Source organism: Mustela nigripes, chromosome 2, assembly GCF_022355385.1.
Source record: "Mustela nigripes isolate SB6536 chromosome 2, MUSNIG.SB6536, whole genome shotgun sequence".
NCBI classification, from domain to species: Eukaryota; Metazoa; Chordata; class Mammalia; order Carnivora; family Mustelidae; genus Mustela; species Mustela nigripes.
The window spans coordinates 21,793,456-21,808,649 of record NC_081558.1 but is presented as its reverse complement, the minus strand read 5'-3'; the positions used below and the strand labels follow the sequence as shown (position 1 = coordinate 21,808,649).

At 52.4% G+C, this 15,194-nt stretch overlaps 1 protein-coding gene across 2 annotated transcripts in view; it reads left to right on the top strand.

Annotated features, from left to right (window-relative positions):
* The window catches only part of STIMATE (STIM activating enhancer), a 52,533-nt gene that overhangs the window by 18,914 nt on the left and 18,425 nt on the right, over positions 1–15,194 (top strand). The window lies entirely within an intron of this gene.

Sequence of the window (15,194 nt, the reverse complement as noted above, 5' to 3'; positions counted from 1 at the left end):
GGTGACTTAATGCAGGACTTCTATAAGGCAGCACAGGAGGGGTTCACAGCAGGTCGGAGGCTAGGTCAGGACATGAACCCAGCGTCCTGCCTCCCAGGCCGTCATTCTTCCCCCACCACAGCCCAGTCCTGCTGCTGTTTCTTTGCCTCCTCCCCACGCCACCCAGACGTGTCTACAGAGGCTCGTCCGTTTGTCCAAGGGATTTGTTCCACACTGCAGCTTGAGACAGGGAACTCTTCTGTTCTGGGAACTCACCTTCCCAGCTAACTGTGCCGCTTAGCCATGACAGCCAGGAGCACAGAACCCAGAGCAGTGGCCGGTGCAAGGTGGCAGAGGAGTATGGTGATGGAGGAGGGGCTTGCACACTCTTGGGAGATGCAGGGCTTTCCTCCTCCCTGCTGCTTGGGCCGGCCTGAGGCGCAGGGTTGCCCAGGAGCCTGATCTGTACTCAGGGAGGCCAGGGGGTGGCTGGAGCAGCCTCAGGCAGGGTTTGCAGAGGGGACCTGGGACAGCCTCAGCCTGTGTGGCCCCTTCTGTGTCCTGATGAACTTTGACAGCCAAACCTTCCCAAGATTAACCTGAATTAAGACTTATTTGACTTCTTACCCCAAGCCTTGAAATTTTGGACCCTGCATGCTTTGTAGAGGTATACACTGCTGACACCTTCCGTGTAGGGTCAAGTTCTTGAATTGTTTGTCTACCTGTATTTAAATTTTCTGAGCTACCTCTCTGGGAGGTTGTTCTTGGCATCTGGTAATGCTGTCTGGATTGCACGTAGAGTTGTGCATTTCACAAGCTTTATGTTTTTGTATCACGAGGCCAAACTCAGACCAAGTTTGGAACCTGTTTAACAGGGAAAGGGGGGGTGTTGAAGGTCAGCAGTGAGGCCTGGATCCTGGTCCTGATCAGTGTTTGCCACCTGTGGGACTTTGGAAAGTTCTTTATCTGCACTGAGATGCCGTTTCTTTGTCCAAAAGTTGGGATGGTCCCGTCTACCACCTAGGGTGGGCGTGATGCGTGGCTGGGTCTATTTATGTCCAGTGCCCGAGCCTTCAGTGTTCCTCACGACAGTGAAACCTCATCAGATCAGGTGTTTCTGACATCCTCCCAGGAACGCCGTCGAATGAATTATGTATTTTGGGTATGGGCAGTAGACGAGGCTGTTTTTCTTCAAAGGTGAAGCAGGGTACAGTCAGGGGCCCTGCCTGCCGGGTGTGAAGCAGTCCTCAGCCGTTGCCCTCACACTGCTTCCCAGAATGTTCCCGAAGTCTGCCAGCTGAGTGAGGTGGGTGGCTGGGTGGCCCCTTCACCACTGCCTAGGAATGGCACTTAAAGGATATGGCCTGCAGGAGGTCAGAGGGCGAGCGCGAACATCTTTATGTGTGAAACATAGTACACTGGGGTTTTTCTCCTGGTCAGAGTCTCGGAGTTGAATGACCCAGTTAAATGAGTTGGCAGCTTTGTCTTCAGTCCTTTGGCTTCTGTGTTTAACTCTTGATGTGTGGCTCTGTGGCTGGATCTGTACCCTTTCCTTCCAGATCCCAGGTGTGAAAACCATGTCAAGAGAGCCCTCTCTGTACCCATCATATGTTCTGTCTGCTGAGCTGGAATCACTTCAGAGCCTTAGGTCACAAGGGTGAAAATCCATCTTGCGATGTGGAGCGCAGCCCTGCAGAATGGGGCTGGCGGGTCAGTCCTCTGACCAGGGGAAACAGTGCCCAGGCAAGCTTCCGGCTGCCTGAGCTGTGGGTTGCCCTGTGGGGTGGGGCTGGGCCAGGAGCCGCATACATTACCTCTGAGAAGCCCTGGGCTCTGGGCCGTGTCCTGTTCTGTGTGATTAACCATGAGGTTGCAGGGGCAGAGGTGCTGTCCATGTCCAGTGAGTTCTGCCTGCTGGAAGCTCTTCTCTCAGAAGGAGATTTGCTAGTGAGGTAGGTTTGAGGAAGGCCTTTAATTATCTGATGTTGTAATTTTGTCATTTTTTTAATTATTGTTTTTAGGGGTGCCTGGGTGGCTCAGTTGGTTAAGCCTTGGCCTTCAGCTCAGGTCATGATCTCAGGGTCCTGGGATCGAGCCCCGCATCGGGCTCTCTGCTCTGCAGGGAGCCTGCTTCCCCCTCTCTCTCTGCCTGCCTCTCTTCCTACTTGTCTCTCTCTGTCAAATAAATAAATAAAATCTTAAAAAAATAATTATTATTGTTTTTAGCATCAGAAGTTTTTTTCCCCATCAAGTAACCGTTTTTTAAGACCCTTTTTTAACTACAAAATTAACGCATGCTCTTGGTAAACAACTAAAACTTTATGGAAATACTAGTATAAGAAGTGAAAGTTCCCTGTAATTCCGTCCTCTAGAGAGCTAACCATAGGTAACAGTGCCTGTGCCTTGAAATTTCTGTTTGTATGTAGCATTTAAAAAAAAAAAAAAAATCAAAGTAGGTTCCCGTGACACATTACTGTTTTGGTGACTTCCTTTTTTCCCTTCATTTAACATGAGCATTTTTCTGCATCATTGCAGACAGACTCACCTCACTTTTCAAGCAACTTTGTTGAGGTATAATGGATAAGTCATAAAATCCACGCATGCTAGGGTACCCTCTCTGCCTTGCTTTTTAACGGTGATTTCCACTGGATGATAATTTACCTTTAACCCTGTCCCCCAATGATGGGCATTTAGGTGGTTTTAAATCAGTGCTGCAGTATTTTGCACAGATTTTTGGGCATTTGTGTGAGTGCAACTAAAGAAGAAAATCCCAGTAGTGGAGTTTCTGGGTCACGGTGTATAAACAGTTAAAAATCATGATAGATATTCCGAAAATACCCACTGCCAACTTTCCGAGTCATCTGTGGGTCGATAGGGAAAAAACCACACCCATCTCCATCCTCTGAGATCAAATGAAATTCCAAAATTTATGGCCAGGGAGTCTGGGTCAGCAGTGCAGGGGTGACACAGGCCGGAAGCGTGTCTCAGAATTCCCCAGACCTGGAGGGTGCCCAGCAGCCCAGGGACACTGTCCCAGGCCAGCCCCAGCCCGTTTATGTGTGGTGCCTCCATCAGTGTGGAGAAAGAAGTTACACGGACAAGCCCTCCCTCTTGAGGAGTATCTGCAGGTCTCCCGCTCCTCTTTTTCAGTTTCTGCGTGCTGGAGGCCTCACACGTCCTTCCTCCAGCGTGTCCCCGGGTCTCACAGGGCTCCGTTGTTCACTGTGGCTACCCTGACACCAGCCAACTGTCCCCTCTCAGCTGGGGGACTCTGGGGACAAGATCACAAATCTGCTCCCCTACACATCCGCATTTACTTGTCCACCAGCAGCTTCAGAGCCCGTTTCCTAATACCCTTGTCCAGTGTTTCCATCTTGGCTACTCTGGCAGAGTGTACTTAATAATTTGCATTTTTAAAACCCACCTGATTGAGTTTGCCTGTGTTCTTGTGTGTTTATCAGCCGTTCACATGTCCTTCCGTTGCACAGAGCCCCGTGGAGCGCCTGCACAGTGACCCTGCCCCCTCGGCCCTGCTGAGGCCATCATCGTCAGCAGATGGCACAGCCGCCCTGCTCCCAGGGGAAGTTGTGGTCCTAAGGAGGCCCTATGTTTAGAGAGCTAAGCATATTTATTTGTTAGTTTAGTTTTTTGGGTTTTTTTTTCTCATTTCTTTCTCAACCTTTGGCAGAACCTCCATGTAGGAGGATTAAAGCTGACTGACTGTGACCCTTGGCTTCATCCGGTCCTTTTACCAAAAAGTGGTGACCAGCATTTCAGCTGTTTACAAACCCAGATTGTCTAGGTTTTGCATCCAAGGCCAAATGTGGTGAGGGAGACCTTGACTGGCTGGTTCTCCCTGCCCTGTGGCCAGTCAGGAGGAAGAGAGGCTTGGGGTAGCTGTCCTTGGGCAGTCCTGCTGGCAGATTACTTTGTCCAAAACCAAAGGGCTAGGCAATTTTGTCCTGTTGCAGAATGAAGGGCTTGCAGGCTAAGCTTCTGGGAGAACCTGTCGTGCAAATTCATGGACCTTAGTGAATTAAAAATAAATCCTGGACAGCACTCAATAAATATGTCTTAAGTGACATACTGAATGCATTCCTTTGTTCAACAAATACTGTTTAGCTACCTGTGAAGAGCCAGGCGCCCTCTCGATGCCAGGAGCATGGGGGTAAACAACCATAGTTCCTGGTCTTGCAGAGCTTACTTTCTAGGGGGAGAAGACAGAGAGTAGTCAAGGAAGCACGTAAGGATTTCTGAGATGAGGGGCACCTGGGTGGAGTGGGTTAAGCCTCTGCCTTCGGCTGAGGGCCTGATCGCAGGGTCCTGGGATCGAGCCTCACATTGGGCTTCTTGCTCAGCGGGGAGTCTGCTTCCTCCTCTCTCCCTGCCCTTTAACCCTCCCCCTCATCATGCTCTCTCTCAAATAAATAAAATCTTTAAAAAAAAAACAAAAACAATCCTGAGACAAGAAGGGTAACTGTGGAGAAGATGATGGAAGCAGGGCAGGCTGTACACGGCTGGGGGTGCAGGGATCCGGGGAGGCCTCCAAGGAGGTGAGCTGAGAGCTGCGACGAGAAGAGAAAGGAGCCGCCGCTTGGCAGGCCGGGAGGACAGTGTCCGGACAGGAAGTGCCGTGGGAGCCAGGGCGCTAAGGCAGGATGGAGATTGGTGTGTGCCGCGCGGAGAGAGAAGGCCCTTGTGGTGGGAGGGAAGGCGGGGACGAGGCCGGAGAAGCGGGCAGAACCCTAAGTCATGTGGTCCCTTGGCCACAAGAAGGAGCCTGCGTTTTATTTTGGCTGCTGTAGAAAGGCAGGGGGGCTGCGGGGAGAGTTGTGTCCATTTTGTCGTTTTGAACATTTTCGTGGAGGTATCACTTACGTGAAGTAAAATGCCCACGTCTTCCGTGTGAAGTTTGACTGTTGGCACATGTATGTGTCTTGAGGGTTTTAAGTGGAGCAGTGGGTGGTAGGATTTTATTGGCATTTTGAGACCTCCACCAGCAGCCGTGTGGTGGATGGATGGACAGACGGACGAATAAATGGCCGGATAATCGTGCCTTACTGCAGGAACAGGGTGACTCCGAGCGGGACGCTTTGCCGCCCAGAGCCATTGCAGGTGGCCGCAGAAGCGCATCCTCTGCAGGCTCGGCCGGGGAAGAGGCGGGAAGGTGGGGGCAGGTGTCAAGCCGGAAGTCCACAGTCAGTCCCAGGCGGGCTCTCCCCGGCTCATGCCTGCGGGTTCTGCGTTCCCTGGTGGCTTTCACGGCCCCTTCTGCTCAGACAGCCTGCTTGTTGAGGGTGGTGAGCAAACGCAGCCTTCTCTCTGGCAGGGTCAATGTCAGCCCTGTGATCAAAAGGGCAGTGGTGTTGGCCCGTGGGGTGTGATTTCTGTGGGGCAACTGGAAAGGTCTCTCTCCAAAGATACCTTTTCCATCAACCTTTTTTGGCTCTGAACTTCCAGCATTAAAATATTTTGATTTTGCAAACTAGTGTTGGTGAGGATGTGGAGAGGGGAACCATCTTGCCCTGTTGGTGGGAATGCAGACCAGTGCAGCCGCTGTGGAAAACAGTATGGAGTTGCCTCATAAAGTTAGAAATAGAACTACCCTGTGTTCCAGCAATCCCACTTCTTGGTATTTACCCAAAGAATACAAAAATACTATCTCAGAGGGAGACATGCACCCCAGTGTTTACAGCAGCGTTATCTACAGTAGCCAAATTATGCAAACAACCCAAGTGTTCCTTGACTGATGAATGGATTACGAAGTAGTACACACACACACACACACACACACAGACGCACTTTGGACTATTATTCGGCCACAGAAATGAATGAAATCTTGCCACTTGCAACAACACGAATGGAGCCGGAGAATATTACGCTAAGCAAAATAAGTTAGAGAAAGACAAATACCACATGATTTTCACTCATAGGTGGGATTTAAGAAACAAGCAAAGGGAAGAAAAGAGAGAAACCAGGAAACAGACTCCTAACTACAGAGAACCAGCAGATGGTTGCCAGAGGGGAGGAGGGAGAGGTCAAACTGGTGGCGGGGATGAAGGAGGGCTTGTGATGAGCACCCGGAGGTGTATGGGTGTGCTGAGTCGCTATATTATACACCTGAAACTGGTATTACATTCTGTTACCTAACTGGAATTTAAATCGAACACTTTCAAAATATACCATTTAAAAAAATAATAAAATGTCTTGATTTTGAGTGTGTGAAGCCACCAGGGGCACTGTCCTGTTAGGAAGGTGGGAACTTAGGAAGGTGGCTTGGGGACTGAGAAAGGCCCGGGGCCTGGGGCATTCTGTCCTGGTGGACAGGCTCAAGCGAGGGACTGGCAAGAAGGCGGGGACGGCAGGAGTGCTGAAAGGTGCTGAACCCCGCGGTGCCTGTCAGCCTACCCACGTGGGCAGCAGCCCTGACCTGCTCCCCGTTCTGGATCACCCGTTGGGGACAGGTGTCTCGTCTCATGGTGTTTCTTGAATCAGTGCCACGTTGGTGCTTTTCTCTTCCTGACTCCGAGTGATTAAGGAAGAAATTCTGCAGGTCCAGACTTGATTTCACAGTGGGCCTCCTCCTCTCATCGCTGAGAACAGAGCAGGAGCCAGCTGTGTCCAGCCTGTGGTCTTCTGAGCCCTCCCAGTTGGTCGTGGGCACCCGTCCTGCCGGTCCTTTGGTGTTTCTGCACTGTGCATCCTGCCCTGGGGGTGGAGGGGTGGGCGTTCAAGGCTCGCCTGCCTCCGGGCCGCTGCAGCCTAGGGTACACCTGGCCACCAGGCCTGGCTCACGCCTGTCACTGCTGCTGTGCATTCACCTCTCAGAGCCCCCGCATTTGGGGAATTCTCTGAGCCCCCGGTGACCTGGCTTTGTTCTGGTCCCACCTGGGAGGTGCAGGCCGGAAGGAAGGTGCTCTAGCAACCTGCGGGCTTGGTGGTTTTCCAATGGTTACGTGTTAGGTAACTGTTCTTCAGTTTCCAAACTGGTTACAGTGATTCACAACGTAAGAGGAGGGATGCACAGGTTACCCTCAGCCATGTGCTCCTGCTTTGAGCCATTGCTTCTTCCTCCAGCCGTAAGAGTCCTGCTGAAACGTGCCCAGTCCTTGCTCAGTGCGCTCACCTATAGTCTCGTTAATCCTCGCAGGAGGGGCTGCTCGGATTCCTTCGGTTGTCCGGAGGAGCCGAGTATGGCCCAGAGAGGTTAAACAACTTCCCTTGGACCCACAGTCTGTGTTGCTGCGAAGGCTGGGACCAGAGGTGGCACTCTGTGCTCTAAGCTGTGGCCGCCTCTGACCTGAGTGTTCCTCCAGTGTGTTCTGCTCCGAAGTTAAATGCCCGCTTCCTTCCAGGTGCAGGGCCATGAGGAAGACAAGGTCTCCCTCCACTTCCCTAACTCTGTCTCTCTGGTGGGAGAGACAGAGCCTCAGGATTGACGTGAAATGTTCACCCGGAGGTATGCGGAGGAGCATGCATGGGAGACCTTAGGGACCCAGGTGGAGGGGTGTTTAGCTTCACTGCCGAGGGAGCCAGTCTTGGAGCATTGTGAACTGAGTCTGCAGGGATGCCCGAGAGTTCAGCATGGGGCCCTCCCAAGCCACAGTGACCATGCGAGTGACAGGACCAAGACAGAAGGTGCCAGGCCATGGGCAGGGCCCAGCCGGCCAGCCCCGAAAGCCCGAACTATGTTCCCTGAGGAGGGGGAAGAGGGTTGCGCACTGAAAGGCCTGACTGAGGGGCGTCATGCTCAGTTCCTTCCAGCTCGGGTGTGTGAGGGTTTACGGGGAAGAACACTGGAGTCAGGAGGCCCTGATCTTCTGCCCTTCTGGAATCTTTGTCACCTTTGGGCTAGGCTTCCTCAGGACAGTGGGGGAAAGGTGGGCTTTGCAGTCAGACATGGATGCGGCTCTTCGGACCTTTGGGGCCTCAAGGCAGACCCTTTGGCCTTACCTGTAAAATTAGAATGAACCCTTTCAAGGTTGTCATAAAGGTTAGAAAGAATCCTTGAAGCACCTTTAATAAGTTCCCAGTGACAGTGGCCACAGCTGCAGCTGCTTTTCTCCCCACAGTGACCCTCCGAAGTAGACAGTTGAGAAAAGTTAGACCCAGAAAAGTGACTTGCTTAAAATAACGTTTTTGATAAAGCAGAGACTAGATTTCAAGCTGACACCAGCTCGACTGCCTTTAGTTCCTTGCCCTAAGAATCACCGGCCCTTCATGTCTCCTTGGAAAAGGGCTTCACCCTGGGCTTCACACACTGTCCAGCTGGAAGTTACCCGTGGCCACCTCCAGCTGCAAGGGCGTCTGGGGCTGACAGTCTGTCAGCTGTGCAGCTAAGTCCTTAGGAAGGAAGAAGGGGGTATGTGAGCTTGGGGGAGGCAACCAGCAGTCTACCTGGTTTTCTGGGACCTTTCCCTGCCCTAAAACCTTTCAGGTTTTTCCTACTACTAGTGAGCACTGAGGAGGTCAGGGGAGGTGCAGAAACATTTTCCTTGATTGCTGGTTCTATCAGAGGGTGGATTTGCTCAGCGCCTCCTTCCCCTGGACTGTTTCAGTCCTTTTTGAGCTCCAGCCCCTGGGTTTATAGAACTGGCAGGGCATGGCTTAGGGTCACTGCCAGGGCCAGCTGGAGGAAGAGGCTGGCTCAGGTGGCTTGATTTCATCCCAGGCCCACGTCACAGCCTGGTGACCCTGCACATTTCACCCCCTCCCCACCACTGTCTTCACTCTACACTGAGGGGGTTAGACTCCCTTCTCTCGCACTGCACCTGGCATGGACCAAACAGCTCTCCGAAAGTGTGTGGTTTCATCTCAAAACAGTTGTGCTTTTTTATGACTCGTTTCCAAGTAGGACTGCATGGTAATTGTTCGCCTTCCAACCCCTGTGGGGTTTTTTGTTTTGTTTTTGAGATCTTATTTTTAAGCCATCTCTAATACCCAAGACGGGGCTCGGCTCAAACTCACAGCCGCAAGATCAAGAGTCTCCTTCTCCACCGACTAAGCCAGCCAGGCGCCCCCATCGACCCCCACCCCCGTGATTATTTAACACGACCTCTTACGTCTTCCTCTTGGTGACATGACAGGAAATGCCTGTGTGTAAAACTCAGCTGTCTTCTGTCATGCAGCAAGCCTGTGGGAGCGCCAGCAGGCCAGGCTCTGAAAGGGAGAATGAAGTTGGGGGTGCCTGGCCCCCACCCTGTAGATGCGGGCTCGGAGAGGTGTGCAAAACCAAGCCACAGCTTCATGCGGGCCGTCAGTGACACGGCTGCTGGTGTGGGACCGACAGGTAGAATCAGATAAGCCATCACTGGTGGCTTTGGTGCGGCGCGAACAGTGCAGAACTTCCAGGAGTTCTAGAGGAGTGAGTGCTGTGCTTTGTACCATCTGGGGAAGCTGCGAGCCAAAAGCACGTGTAACAAAGGTGGTAGGTGGTGGTGAGCCCCGCGGGCGCCTGGGCACCCATGTGCCCAGTTAGTACACTCCGCTGGGTTTGCTCCTGCTCCATGCTGACAAGGGTGGGGAGGAAGCAGGCGACCACATGCATTGTGACAACCCCCGGAGAGTGGTGTGGTGAAGTCAGCTGCACGTGTGTAACCTTTATCCGCCACTAGAAGTTCACCCACACGGGCACAGATGCCACATGGCAGAGACAGTGCATGGTGCACGGCCATGCGGTGGGAGACCACAGAGCCTCTGACAACAGAGGTGGGGGCACGTGTACAGTAGGTGAGTCAGGGAAGGGGGGTGTTCAGTGAGAGCAGCAAGGGTCCAGCAGTGTGCAGAGTGTGGGACCGTCCTTCTCTCTTGAAAGGGTTCTCTATCCCTCTTTGGACTCACCTGTGTGTCTCTGGAAGGCCACACAAGATCTGGGTGACTGGCTGGCTCTGGGCAGGGAAGCAAGGCCTGGGATTCCAGATGGAAGGGAGACTTCACTGAATATGCTTGTACTCTTCAAAAGAATTTTTTTTTTAAATAAGAAAAAGAAAAGAAATGCTTTATTAGTTTACTAGGGTCACAGACTTCTTGGCTTAACACAACAGAAGTTCTCTCTGTTCTGGAAGCCCGAAGTCCAGAATCCAGCTGTTGGCTGGGCCACACTCCCTCCAGCAGGTCTGGGGGTGAATCCTTCCCCATCTCTTCCTCTTCAGGGGTTCCCTGGTTTGGGGCTACAAGACTCCTCCATCTGCCTCTGGCTTTACAGGGCCTTCTCCTTCCCCTTTACAGGGCCTTCTGCTCTCTCCGAGGACACTTGCAATTAGATTCAGGGCCCACCTCATTAATCCACGATGATCTTGTCTCAAGTTCTTTAACTTAATCACACCTGCAAAGACTTTTTTTTTCCAGATAAGATCACAACCATGGGATTGGGGGAGGGTCAGGATTTGGACTTATCTTTTTGGAGACCACCATTCAACCCACTCCAATTGTGAGCCAGATTTCCGGGGAAAACACTTCCCTGTGTGTTGCTGTCAGTAGACCCATCTTAAGTATAATGTTGGGGAAAAAAAAAGGATTAAAAAGTATATACCATCCAAACACTAACCAAAGAACGCATTCTGAATTTTATATACTCTCCATATGTTCATCTCTTCTAAAAGATGTACTTTAATTTAAAAATGCCTAAGATTAGGAAAGAAGGGAGCCGTGTTTTAAGACAAGTGAAATGATGTGCAGAGGAATGGATGGAAAGTTCGCCGAGGGCGAAGACTGGGCTATAGCGGCGTCTGATGCTGTGTCCCCAGCACTGCTGGTGCTCGGGGTGGGTGGAAGGAAGCACAGGTCGGTGGCCAGGGCCGTTGGAGGGCCTGTGGCTGGGGGGCCTGTCAGGAGGCAGTCACTGTAGCGCAGGAAGGCAATCCTGAGGCCCGGACTGGTTTGGTGGTAGACGTGGGACCCAGCTGCAGAGCTGGCAGGGAAGAGCCGCAGGTGAGTGGGCGAGGAGAGTAAGGAGCCCCAGAAGGGAGGATGCTTCCATTCTGCCAAGCAGGGGTGAGGCCAGGCAGGACTGGGGGTGAAGGCTGGGAGGGGAGGAGGCTGGAGAGCCCCCAGCAGAGAAGCTGGGAAGAAGGGGAGCCTGTGGAGGGGGGACGGAACCATGGGGAGGCAGAAGAGAGACACAGAGGAGCACTCAGAGCACAGGGAGGACAGCAGGGTCGGGGAATCCTGGGCCCCTGTGGAGAGGTGAGGTTGCAGATGGAAGACCCAAGGTCACACGCTTCTCAGAGACCCAGACACCCGTGCCAGGCCTCGGAGAGCAGACACTGAGAGGAGGAACGGGAAGGCAGGGTCCAGGTCAGGGACCGCTGAGTGCAGGTCGTCATCCTGAGCACCAGTTCTGTGCTAGCCCCTTCCACTTGTTTCTTATTTAATCCTGACGCCCACCAAAGCCCGTCCGCTAGACAGCAGCAGAGACAGGACTCAAAGCCGCATCTGTCTGGCTCTTGACCTTGCCTCCTTTTCAGGGGTGATGGGACCCTGTGCCTGTCTTAGGACACATGCATACACAGAGCACCTGCTTCAGAGCCCAACCTAGCCTGGAGGTGGTGGTGCACAGTGTCACTCAGGGACTGGAAGGGGGCCTGGGGGTCAGGTGTCAGGGCCCACTGAGGGCCGCACACCCTGACAGCCCCTCCCCCGACCCCACTCTCCATCCCCCATTCAGCTCTTCTTCTTCCTTTTCCTACCTCAAGCCTGGGATTCTGGGTCTGGTGTTCTTCCTTCAGAGACCTGACCTACACTTTGAGTTGTGCCCTCTGCCCCAGCCTTCTGCCTCAGGCTGCGTGGTGGCTCTGTGGGAAGGGGTGGATTGCACTGCTTTGGCCTCTGGCTCCCACTGAGTTCTCTGCGTCCTGCAGAAGCAGAGATGAGCTGTCCTCGAGCTGCGCCTGAGCCCCTCTCTTCATGGCTTCCAGGCAGCAGCTGCCAGGCTCCTGTGGGGAGCAGACTTGCTTCCGGGGCCTGGGTGCCTTGCATCACTGTCCCTGAGGGACCCGGGGGGGCAGCTCTTATTTCTCGTGCACAAATGTCTTGAGTCTTTCCGTTTACCACCCCGCTCCCCCCAGAACCACCCCCAAAACAAATAGATGCGTGGATCTGTCGGTCTCCACCTCTGGAGTCTTCCCGGATGCACAGCCGCCACCACCGTGTCAGCAAGTCCAGTCAGCTCACAACCCAAGGTACAGGCTCCCGCCTCTGCTCACTCACCCTCTCCTGCCACTGCCTGGGCCGGGCACCCACTCACCCACTCACCCACTCACCCATGGTTACTGTGGTGGCCTGATCTGCCTTCCACCGTGGTGCCCTCAGGCCACTCTCCACCAGCAGCTGTGGGCCACAGTGCCCTGCCCCATGGCTGCCTCCAGGTCACCCTGGCCATGAGGCCTGGGCGATCTGACCTCAGGCCCACATTCCTGCTGCTCACAGGCCCAGCCCTCTGCCTGAGGGCGCTTCCAGAGCCACCTGTGACTCTCACCCCTCTCCTTCTGGTCTTGGCTCACCTTCCAGACCTCCTGATCAGCAAACCCGCTTCCCAGACCTCTCTTCTTTCCTGTTCTAGTGTCACTGTTGCCCCATCCCGAGAATGCAAGAAAGGCCAGGATTTTTTCTCTTTCGTCCCCTGAACGCAGCCTGTCATAGCACAGACCCCTTGGTACAGCACAACTGCGTGGGTGAACCAAGTTTCCCGAGTTTTCCTGACATGTTAGATCTTGAGGAGCTCTTTAAATGTTTCTTCTGCGTTTAATTAAAAAATAAAAAGATTTTAGATGCTGAAATATTCTGAGGAGAGGGGATGGCAGATGGAGAGGAAGAAGATAAGAGTCACACTCCTCTGTTTAAGGAGAATCTGAATGCGTCCTGAATATCTGAGGTGCTCCTGTGTGAGGCCACACCCCAAGCACGGAACAGCACCCACACACAACCTTCTGCCTTCTTATCCCAGAGCCCCCCGTGACCCACCCTGCATCCCCCATGTCCCACATTGCCATCTTAGCACAGGTCTCTGACACAGGTTGTCTTTTGTTTGTAACTCTGAAGTAAAAGCCATGTGAAAATAGAAGAATGTTTAAAACCATTCAGAATGATACAGAAGGTCTACTCCCCTGAACCCTAATTCCTTTCATCCAAGGCAGTCCTTAGTAATAGCCTTGTATCCTTTTAGGGAAGAAACACATGCATAACACCAACATAAATATTTATTTATCCTTTAAAAATGGATATGAACCCAAAAAATGGGTATGAGCGGAATCATGGGAGGCATATTATTAATGTAACAGTCCATGCAGATGACCTTGTTGTTTCCAGTGACAGCCTAATGTTGCATTGTACCGTGGTATGTGTCCCCAACCCCACAACGACAGACACTGGTTTCTCTCTGGGTTGTTCGGGCAATCTTATAGTGCAGAGCCCTGTATGTCTTGGCACATGTTGCAGTAATGCCTGTAGAACACATACTTGGCAGTGCCTTGCAGGTTAGAGGGACCTGGGCACTGAGAACTTTGACTGACATTGCCAGATGGACCTCCGAATGGCTATGCTCATGCGTGCGTTTTACGGTATGTTTTCCTCCCAACTTTTTATTACAAAAAAATGTTAAATCTGCAGGAAAGTCCAACTAGTCATTTAACGAATACTCAAATATCCTTCATCCAGATTCTCCCATTATTACATTGCCCCCTGTGCCCGTGTGCTAGGGCTGACATAAAGTACCACGCACTGGGTGGCTGGAAGTCCCAGGTCAAGGTGCGGGCAGGGTTGGATTCTTCTGGGTCCTTTCTCCCTCGGCTTGCAGATGGCCCCTTCTCACGGGGTCCTCACATGGTGGGTGGCCCATGCCTCTCTCTGGGTCCTAATCTCTGCTTATAAGGACATGAGCCGTATTGGATTAGGACCCACACATGTGACCTCATTTTACCTTAATTACCTCGTCTAAGACTGTCTCCAACTACTGCTACATTCTGAGGTCCTGCGGGTTAGGATTTCAACATGTGAATTGGGGGAGTAGGGACATGATTTGGCCCATAACACCACATTTGCTTCTCCTTATATGTTTTGGGTAATAGGTGTATTATATAATAGCTGATACTGTGTTTATTACTTCTAATGTATTACATGATTTGTCAAACAGTTACTTCATGTAATTGTAATGCATGTCTTGTAATTTTTTTCTGTAAACCAGTTGCAAGGGAGCTGCAGTCGTTCTGGTACTTGAGCATGTGTCTCCTCAGAAGGAGGATGTTCTCCTCGGGTTGTGTTGATCTCATACTGATGGGGACAGAGTCCCTTGAGGCAGAAGCACAAATGTGCGTGACGTGGCTCTGGTCCTAACTGGGGGCTTTCCCTCCAGAGGGTTTTGTCCAGGCGCAGTCTGCTCTGTGTCTCCTTCCCGAAACCCCGGGGAGACGTGCGTATTTGTGGGGTGGTGGCCCCTGCCTCTCAGAAATATCTGGGTGGGCAGAACCTCTTGGCCCCACTTCCAGGTCCTTCGATGTGGTTGGTATGTCGGCTCTATGATGAATCAACAGAGTCAAAGCGCTCCTTACAGCTCCTCCTGTTTTTTGGTTGCTCAAAATGACTCTCTGAGAACACCACGACCTGTTTTGTTTCTGTGAACAAACAGCTCTTGCTTTGCAAACTGCAGGAGGCTTTTATGTTCATTTAGGGTTGATCGATCTGAGCACCACCGGGGTCTCCCTCCCTGTCTCTTCCTCCTCCTGCACCCTCATGGGCAGCTTGGGGTTCTGCCAGAAGTCAGTTCTCGCCTCCTGCCCATAGGAAGGAGACGTCCTCTGTGGGTTTGCATCCGTGCGTCCCTTCCTTGGTACTTGTGTGAGGGGCCAGCTTTCGTGGGTAGACTTGTGGAGACAGTCTGCTGGGGTCGTGTCTATGCACCCGAGGTGAAGGTGTGCGTCTCGGCAGCCCTCAGCCATTTGAGGTTGGCCTGTGGCTGAAGGAGCACCCCGCCCCTACTGGTTGTTCTGTAGTGGGATGCACCCCTGCTTGGTGCCGGGGCTAAGCCAGCATATTCTCCAGCCCCAGAAACCCACCTTCTACATGATTCAGAGCCATTTGTCTAAAACAAACTAACAGCCGTGTCTTTGATTCTGTCTACCACTCTCTCCCAGCTTTCCCTTCCCTACACGGTTCATTCCACACTCCTTAGCTTGGCATTCAAGACCCTCCATCATGTGGCTCCTGCTCGGTTTGTCTGCCAT